This window comes from Macrobrachium nipponense, chromosome 29 (genome assembly GCF_015104395.2).
Source record: "Macrobrachium nipponense isolate FS-2020 chromosome 29, ASM1510439v2, whole genome shotgun sequence".
NCBI lineage: Eukaryota > Metazoa > Arthropoda > Malacostraca > Decapoda > Palaemonidae > Macrobrachium > Macrobrachium nipponense.
Window position 1 is genome coordinate 43,643,960 of NC_061092.1, and position 9,126 is coordinate 43,653,085.

Consider the following 9,126-nt stretch of genomic DNA (forward strand, 5'->3'; position numbering starts at 1 on the left):
GTAAATAATAAGGGGGTATGAAAAAAAAGGGGTTATGACCCCTTGAGAAACGGACCTCGAATTTCGGATTTTGACTAAAACTTTCCTTGGGTGGCAGGGGGAATCTATGGTAAAAATTTGGTAGCCCCAGCTTTCATAGTCTGGGCGTGCATAGTGAACGAAGAAACAAACAAACGGACAGAAATTGCCTATATATATATATATATATATATATATATATATATATATATATATATATATCATAATCATCATCAGTCGTTGCTAGTCCACTGCTGGACAAAAGCCTCAGACATGTCCTTCCACCGCGTCTGTTTTTGGTTTTTCTATGCCAGTCGATACCCGCAAATTTTATTGAGCTCGTCAATCCATCGTCTTCTCTTCCTTCTCCTGCTTCGTTTGCAATCTCTAGGGACCCATTCTATTATTCTTTTTGTCTATCTATTATCTGACATTCTCATTATATGTCCTGCCCACACGTCCATTTCTTTTTCTTACTTGTTAAAATATCCCCTACTTTAGTTTGCTGTCGTATCCATGATGGTAAACAATAAAAATGTCTCTTGGTGACAAACTTCATTTATGATTTGGACTTTATTCCTTAGAGGTGCTCTATTTTGCACATACCCCAACAATGTAATATTATTCAGCTTAACATTGACTGCAAAATAGCTTTCCTGGCATGAAAAATCACTTTACAAGGGCCAAACTTACAAAATTTATTCCTAAAGGTTTTCTCAGCTGCCAAAGTCACACCTCCCAGTTGGGATTCGTAAAGAAATTTTTTTTCTCTCATTAATTTCCTATGGTGAATGCATTTGATGGGCCAACTGCAAATTTTTTTTCAATAAACGCATACTATTCAGTTTTAATTTGACAAAAAAAAAATTAGTTTCCGATCACTGAAAATAATCTTCCATTGAATGCTAAAAAAATAACTTAAACGAGAGTGAAATTGAATCTAGGCCAGACATCATTTAACAGGAGTTGAAATCTGGTGGGGATAAGTTACCTTAACTCCTTTTGGCTAGTACTCTGCACCATCTACATCCAGGACTTGGAATTTGTTTTATTTTATTTTTTTCGTAAATAACTTAACGTGACCTTTGTTATCTGTAGGTCTGTCGCCGATCAGTCCATGTAACATTAGTCGCCGCTCTAAATTGAGTATTAAATCATTGACCGACGGCAACGCTTCCTCTTCTGAAGTATTAAGTTTCGTGAAAGATGCCGGAGCAATTATTACCAATTGAATAAGACCAAAAAGATTTCCTCGTCGTTTTTGGTAATTTTATCTTGGACGGTGGATCTTTCGCCAGGTTTTACAATGTGGTGACATACACGAAAGGTCGACGACTCAATCATTCATTCTATAATGACCTCCCTCAAACACTCCGAATACTCTGGGTTTTCTATTTCTAATTTCATTGACACTGATTACTTATTTGACATATATGCACAGAGAGAGAGAGAGAGAGAGAGAGAGAGAGAGAGAGAGAGAGAGAGAGAGAGAGAGAGAGAGAGAGAGAGAGGACGAAAATAGTAACGCCCCAAGGATTCATTTTATATACGAAATGAACAGATTTGGACGGTCACACTCTCTTTAGGGTCTTGTTTTAGAATAGAAGAATGATTACAATAAAAAGTAAGTTGAACTATGAGAACTGTATATATGATTTTTTAACTAAAGCCAGTATCACATAGGTGTTTTAAGCAATTCGGAGGAAAAATCTTTAAAGTTCCCCGAAAGAAAATATAATACTATGTTATCACAAACTTTCTCTAGAAACCTAACTTATGATAATGTGTCTCCAGTGCAATAGGCGTCTCTCATTTAGAACACCAGGAGCTGAATGTCATTTGCGTATCGAGCGATTTGTTCTGTCGGCCCATACCTGATTATATATAGGTCTGTGTCTGAACATTAACTGATGAGGAATTCTTACAAAATCTCACAGCGCAAAACAAGTGTGGTCATCAACACGGCCACAGATGAACTCCGATGTATCACTCTGGCGTGATATCAGGTCCGTAACGAACAATAATTCAATCGTTTGCATCCACAATGATCTAAGGCATCCATCTGACATTTCACCCTTCCCTGTTCTTCCCATACATCAAGACATCCTTAGAACATGACAATTACACGATGTTATTAAAGTCACCGAATCACTGACAACCGTCTTAAATTGTTGTTAGAAATGTTGTTAGAAACCATAATATGGTTTCCCACACCTTTCGGAAAGACTCATGACGAATATACAATGAATTCAATTCATATGAAACCTACGTAACGATATTACATCAAGAGAAAGAAATACAAAACATAAATCGTTATAATATGAGATTAAGAATAGAAAATATTCCATGTATTTCTTTAGAATATTTGTTGCACTTTGGAGGAATTAAACTGCAGACGAGTCGAAGGTTATAAGACAACTTCTGCTCGAAATAATATACAGAATAAGCATTTTTTTTAACAGAATACACATCGATATTATACCGTCAGCGACGAAAGAAACACAACGAGAAATGATTTTATATTGTGAGCAACGAATAATTTATACACTCGACGATCTTCTCCCTTCTTTGTATATTCATTTTCATCTTCATGCTTTGCAGGAAAAAAAGAAGGCTTTGTCCCGTCAGTCGTCTGAACTTCGATATTCTAACGGATTTGCAAATGATTTTATTTTCCATTCCCACTTGCAACTTGCGAAGAGGGCTTTAACAGCAATAGTTGACGACATTGAATATATAATGCGTTATAACTTATTTCAATATTCTAGAACATATAACGTTCAGTCACATTTCATGTAAACGTTATGCTGACTACACAAGGACATTTTTTTTGTATAAATACGACTCACCACTTAAAACAAATACACTGAATACTGTATCGTGACTCCCTGTACCTGCTTTATAAAATATGCATTTCATAAATCAGCAGCAGTGGTACTAGTCAAATACATTATAAGTCTGGGTATGTTGCAACAGAATAAAATATCCTGTAGCGAAAATGAAAATAGGAAACCATGATAAATATTTTAAATATAAATGATTAAGAACAATAAACAACATACAAATGTGTTAAAATATATACCAGCGAGCGCTCGCGCACATATATACATATGTATATATATATAATATATATATGTATAATATATATATATATATATATATATATATATATTTTATATATATATACACACATATACATATATATGCATATCTCCTGATGGATGAACCTGCGGATGAAAACTTCCGTATATCAGCTGATTTATTCAACAAGTCACAAGGCTCGTCTGCAGCGCATCAGGCCTCTTTTACACACGCACACACACACACACACGGCATCATTCACTCTTTCGCTTCCTAAATAATAAATGTCCTTCCACTCTAACACGCCTTCCCATCCATTCAATACGTCCTCCATCTTCCCCCAGCCTTTCATCCCCAAACGTCTAAATTTCATTTTCATCTTCCAACCTGCATTCATGCATTTCAACTTTCGTTCTCACAGGTACCAACTCTGTTGTTAGTCTAGTACGACTCATCGCCGCCCACTCATCGCATCAGCGAACTTAAGCTAAAATTCGAAATTCACTGAAAGACACCATTATCACGAACACAGTAAATAACAACAACAACAATTACCCACAAATGACCCAATGACCCACTCAACTATTTGTCAACTTAAACGATAACTTTAGTCATGAATAACCTTTCGATGCTGGCAACTTCCTCAGTTTAAAACTATTCCAAAAGCCCTTTACAATGGAGGGAGTTTTAAGTCAGCGAGGCAGAGAGAAGTTTTCAAATAATAGATATTTGGCCATTTTTGGTAAATTTCGCAAAACCAACTGTGATCTCATGTTTTGGCATATGTAAAACAAGAATCCACGCAAGAATTTGGAACACCGTAGTGTAATTCATAAATATTCACACGCATGACTCTTCACCAATATGAATAGAAGTAGCAAAGACGATTATAAAAATTCAAGCCTGAGCTGAAGCGACAATGGAAAACCCAAGTGTGGTTATTACTGAAGTTGTGGCTCATGTTTCCCAAACGGTACAAAGGTCGCTACCGTGGTCGTCTGCTCTAAAGAAAATTATTCGTCGGAAACGGACTGAAATGAGCGCACCCCCCCCCCCCCCCCCCGCCCCACCCACCCCGCCCCACCCACCACCTACCCTCCGCCACACCCAACTGACCTTCATCAGTTAGCAATCCCTGATGAATATGCGACCTACGAAACAGAGCCAAACCAGAAAGTAGATTTGTTTTTTTTTTTATTAAAAGCCAGTGGTACCGGAGGAGGAGACAGAATCTTGCCATTTGGCAGGAGAAGTTGGGTGCAATATTTGGTTTCATCAGAAGTTTGGTATGTAGATGGAACCTTTAAGATAACTCCAAAGTCATTTTCTCAGGTGTATATTGTCTGGCTCAAAAAGTAGGAGGTGTCATCCCAGTACTTATGCTCTTTTACCTATCAAACAGAAAGTTACACATTCAAGGTTATTTGAAATAATAATAAAAGAAATTGAGACCAGCACAAACCCGACATCGATTGTATGTGATTTAGAACTCGCGGCATTTAGTGCAATCAAAGAATTATTTCCAGACGTAGAATACGAAGGTTGCTTCTTTTACCGTCGTCAAAATATAGAGACGCACACTGCGGCTCCGGGTCTAAGTTCTCATTATAATAACGACAGCAATTTTGCGTTACAAGTTAAGATGATACTGGCTCTTGCATTTGTACCTGTTGAACATATAGATTGCTATGTGGATGCCTTAGCTGACGAATTATCTACAGAGCATACGCCAATTCTGAACTGGCTCGAAGACAATTATATAAGTCGGTTGAATAAACGCAGAAGTAGCAGACGTGCCCCACTCTTCCCATTGGGAATGTGGAATTTGCATTTTCGTACTTTAAATCACGAAGATAAAACCAACAACCATGCAGAAGCAGGAAACAGAAGACTCCAGATGAAATTAGAGATGGAACATCCAACAATCTGGAAATTCATTAATGCACTTTTAAAAAGTTCAAAAAGGCCGAAAAAAAACCTAGATTCTGATAGAATAATCAAACGTTTCATTCAAAGGACTCCTATTGAATATTTACGCGGTATTTCTCATTATAACATAAAATGTCTTGATTTTTTCTTCACCTTCATGATTTTTTTATCTGTAGCTATAAAGCACTTTATTTAGATTTTATATTTACTAATATTTATGCTAGCATTATAATGAATAAAAGTGTTTTTCTTTTCCACTGATTTTTTTTAGAGGGGAGGGGGCGGCCTTCCTCTTTTAATTTCTTTATTATAAAGTTTCGATTTTTAGTGTAAGTTAGTCAAGGCGATGAGTCGGCGGCAATGAGTTGTCCCATTTCGTGTTACAATGATCCTGTCCTTTTCCCAACTTGACCAGTCCTAGAACTCAACTCCTCTCTCATCCTATTGCGGCCAACGTGTATGGAGGCTCCGTTACCGTGTCATGGCGCACCTACAGCGCATCCAGTTTCTTAACGGTATGTTCCCATGGGATGATAATGAAACCATCCGATTTGTTTGCCAATGATATAATACTTTCAATTACATTAACGCTTGAATACGTATAGAATTCAATCACAATCACTCTTTCACCATCCATACCGACATATTTGTCAAAAGTACTGGGAATGTTAGTCATTAAAATAAGGGTTCAAGGGACTGTGTGTTGATACACATTCCAATATGTTGGCAGTTTTCTGACATCACGATCACCTGACAGCAGCTGGGTCAAATGCGCACCCGCGCTCTCGTCTCTGAAGTCGGACAGTGATTTGCTTTTCCGTCCAGTGACCCAAAGAATTCGCTGATGTCTAAGAAGTTTCCCGAAACACTTGCGACTGTGTTGCTACACATTTCAATCCGTTGGTGACAAAGTCCGTTGAACCCTTATTTTAATTACTAACATTTCCAGTGCCTTTAACATATTGCTTATCATCATATTCTTGCAAACTCCTTTCCCCAAGGACATATGCTGCATTATTAGCAGACATCAACATTTAAGATCTGTTTTCCTGTCACATGTTTGCACATATCTTGTTTATACTTGAACTTATTACATTACTCAATCCCAAAGATATCAGACATCCTTGGAGACAAATTACCTTTCTCGTAGTCCCACTTTTACATTTAACCAGTCACTCTCGCTTCAGTTTTAACATAACCGCGAGTATTGACTCTCAGTAAATTGCCTTCTACACCATCCAGCCTCCAGAGCCTGAACATGACTTACATATTTCCACTAAATAAATAATTTACCTTTTAATATATCTAACTGCAGAGACGAAAGTAAAGAGTAAAATGGAATAGAATATACAATTTAGGTCAAATACCAAACTCTGGGACTTATGATGGCATCCAGCGCTGAAAAGGAAATTGAGAGTAAACCAACTGTTAGGAGAGTGTGGAAAGTCAGATGGAAATAAAATATAAACCAACTGTTAGGAGAGTGTGGAAAGTCAGATGGAAATAAAATATAAACCAACTGTTAGGAGAGGGTGGAAAGTCAGATGAAAAAAAAGAAATATGAAAAGAGGGACAGTAAAAAGAATGTAAGGAGCTGCAGCTAGGGGCAAAGGAACGATGCAAATAACCTTCAGTAATGCCTACAGTGCTCTGCGTGAGGTACATAGAGGTTCTCCTCGTCACGAAGCATTGAAGGTGATGATGATGATGATGCCATTAATATAAGCCCTTCGATATACCAAGTAAACTTAGTCTCTCAAACAATCGATCAAAAATGCTTCAACACGAAACCAACGACTTTTCAACTAATCTCCAAATCCCATCCAACATGAACAAAGCTTTAGACGTAACACTATAAACAGTTAACAGTTACTCTTTAATTAGCAGAGAAAGTTCTGGAATGGTATAATTGGAACTGGAATATAAAATTCAGTCCAAAGTCCTAGCTCTCGTATCTACAAGGTCATTCAACGTTGAAAGGGAAATTGAGAATGAAAGGTTACCAAGGCGTAACAGGAAGAAAACCACGTACTTAAAAAAAAGGGGGGGCTATATCAAAGCATAATGGTACGCATTTTAAAAGCTCACAATACTGTTTCAAAGCTAATTTCCAATAGAAACAGTTACCTTTTTAATATTTTTTCTGTTGACTGTTTTTATAAGCATAAAGAGTAAATGTCAATAACTTTGCAATTAAGGTCCTTTCAATATCTCGGCTGTCATTAAGCAGCTCTGTGGAATGCTCAGCCAGTGATCCCTTACAGGTATTACTCTTCGAGGCTGGTCGTGTTCGAAAACATTCCCGTGTCAGGTGGGTCCCCTTTCAAAACCATTCCAGTGTCTGATGATGCTTACCCCGAGACCCAAAATTCCTACTCGAAGCTTATTCTCTTGACTGGTAATTTGCATTTCAAGTCTTCCAAAATGGCCGATTTTCCCGCTCGAATCTCATACTACTCAATGATGGAGTCAGGTTCAAGTCTCTACGTGACAGGTAATTTCTTGCAGTGACTACACTTCCATTTTGAAGTCCTTCGTAGAGACTGGTGGCTTTCATTTGAAGTCTTTCACACAACTGATGATTAAAGGAAACATAAGCTTTTATTTAGTCTTTTCTAACGAAGTAAATAATATCATAAACCGACAACTATTTGAAGTTAATTCCAGGGACGGAAAAATTCAATTTGTGGTCTATTTCACTGACAGAGTACCTCTATCGAAAGTCTATACCAGGCACTGAAAAATTAAATTTGAATTCCGTTCTTGCAAGATATAAAACAACTTCATTTGAACTCCTTCGCATTGACTGGCAACATATTTCTAAGGCCTCCTTTGAAGAGACATTTTACTTCCGTTTAGCGAACCAGTAAAGTTAATTTTATGAGGAATATATATATGCAGTGAAATATTTAGTATCTAATTCCACTTCACGCCTACTTAAGATGCATTTGCGTCCCCGAATAAATAATATGTTAATTTATTTTATCCCAAAGCTGATGTACAATTCAAAATTTATACATACACGAAGAAACGACCGGAATGACAAGTGTGTTGGGAAAATATCTTTCTCGCCTTCACAAACGGAATTCTAATGACTCAGAGAAAGGCAGTAAAAAATAAATGTAGAAACAAGTGCGAATACACTCGTGTAATACATTCATACATACATACATATATATATATATATATATATATATATATATATATATATATATATATATATATATGTGTGTGTGTGTGTGTGTGTGTGTGTGTGTGTGTGAACTATTTTCACTTATAAGGACAAAACTTTTTATATTAACAAATATCAAGCTACAATTATCTTTAATATCCAATACGTTTTACATCGGGGATACCTTACACCCACGGGAATGATAACTGATATGAGCTCACAAGAAAGACACATACACTCAGGCACGCATACAAACACACACACACAAACTTATATATATGTATATATATATATATATATATATATATATATATATATATATATATATATATATATATATATATATATATTGCCATTTGCGAATGCGACAGAGATACATTCCCCCAACATACTTGTCATTCCGGTTTGTTCTTCGTTTGCGCATAAGTTACTAAATTGTATTTCAGCTTTGACATTATGGAAACTAACATAAATTTTATTCAGAGACACAAATGCAGTTGAACGGCTCTTTTGACAACAGATCAACAGGAGTGAAGCAGAATTAGATACTAAATGTTTCGATGTATTCACGCCCCTTTCACAAAAATGAATATGTATATATATACACATATATATAAATGTTTAATATACATAATATGTTAATACGTTTATAATATATAATATATATATATAATATATATATATATATATATATATATTTGCATATATATGTTGATTTATATTTATTTATTTATTCACCTGTTCCTCTCGTAGAATTATTATCTAAAATTGCCACCATAACGGTTCCCAGTCAATATTATGGCAAGAGGTTACTGGTGTATGTGTGTGTATGTGTGTGTGTGTGTGTATATATATATATATATATATATATATATATATATATATATATATATATATATATATATGTAATGCACACTGGGTTTGAA